Source organism: Chaetura pelagica, unplaced genomic scaffold, assembly GCF_000747805.2.
Source record: "Chaetura pelagica isolate M959 unplaced genomic scaffold, ChaPel_1.0 scaffold288, whole genome shotgun sequence".
Classification (NCBI taxonomy): Eukaryota; Metazoa; Chordata; class Aves; order Apodiformes; family Apodidae; genus Chaetura; species Chaetura pelagica.
The window spans coordinates 2,682,960-2,684,081 of record NW_009954190.1 but is presented as its reverse complement, the minus strand read 5'-3'; positions in this window follow the sequence as shown (position 1 = coordinate 2,684,081).

Below are 1,122 nucleotides of genomic sequence, written 5' to 3'. Positions count from 1 at the left end.
TTAAAACAAAGGCTCAGTTCCTTCCAGGGAGAGTAGACCTATATGCTCACATAGGAATATATAAGGAAATACAAGGAATATATAAGGAAACTGGTAAATTCCTTCTACTTGACTGGATATTCCTTTAACTGGTATTCCTTAGATTTAAATGGGCTTGAGTGTCAGTAACTGAGCATTCGTATTCTGCAACAGCATGCAAAGTCAGATAACACTTCTAAAAGATGTAGTAGATTCAGATCAGGCATTCCGTTGGGAAGTAAAATGGCTAATATATCACTTTTCATGAAAGTCTGCAGATTTGCTTTGCTTATGCAGGAGGCTTAGGACTTGACTTTTTTTTTCTTCTTTTTTTTTTCTTCACTATGGAAAATAAGGCCCTTATTCTGCAAATTGTTCTGTAGGCATTTAACTTGATGTACAGCATATATTCCCATAGATGCCACAGAATGCTGTGGATAAACACATCTGTAACTGCTTACAAGATTGGAGCAAAAGAGCTTAAAAAATAAAATGAATAGAGATAGTTTTTGAAGCATGCAAGCAAAATAAGGGGGAAAGGGATGCTTCCAGATATTGATTTAGATCCTCACTGTGTATATTAATTCTGTTTCTACAGTCCCTATTTGCAAAAGTTTAGGGGTGGAGGGGGCAGGTGGAAGAAGTAGGGTCAGACTCAGCGAGTCTTCCAGACCGGGGTTCACTCCTCGGACTAGTCAAGCCCCGTGTCGGTGTTATCACCCCAAGCAGCATTTAACACAACCTCGAACCCCTTCAGCTGAGAAGCGGGGTCCAGCACGGGCAGGAGGGAGAGCAGGACTGAGCAGGCTGTCGGGGGACGCAGAGTAACAGAAAGGGGATTTCCGAAAGTCCCAGCTAACATTTACAGAGTGATTTTTCTCGGCAAAATTAATCCGATCGATTTAAGTACGAGTATTTATCCTTTTTTTTCGCATCCATCCCCACGTTAGCATGACAGCCCTATTGTCCAAACGCGCACTCGGCGGCTCCTTATGAAGCCTATATAAATACGACACGGTACCGGCGTTCAATATTCACGTGGAGAGCACACCCGAATGCGCACAACCCCGGGAAGTCCTGCTGCTGGGAGGCTGGGCAGCCGGG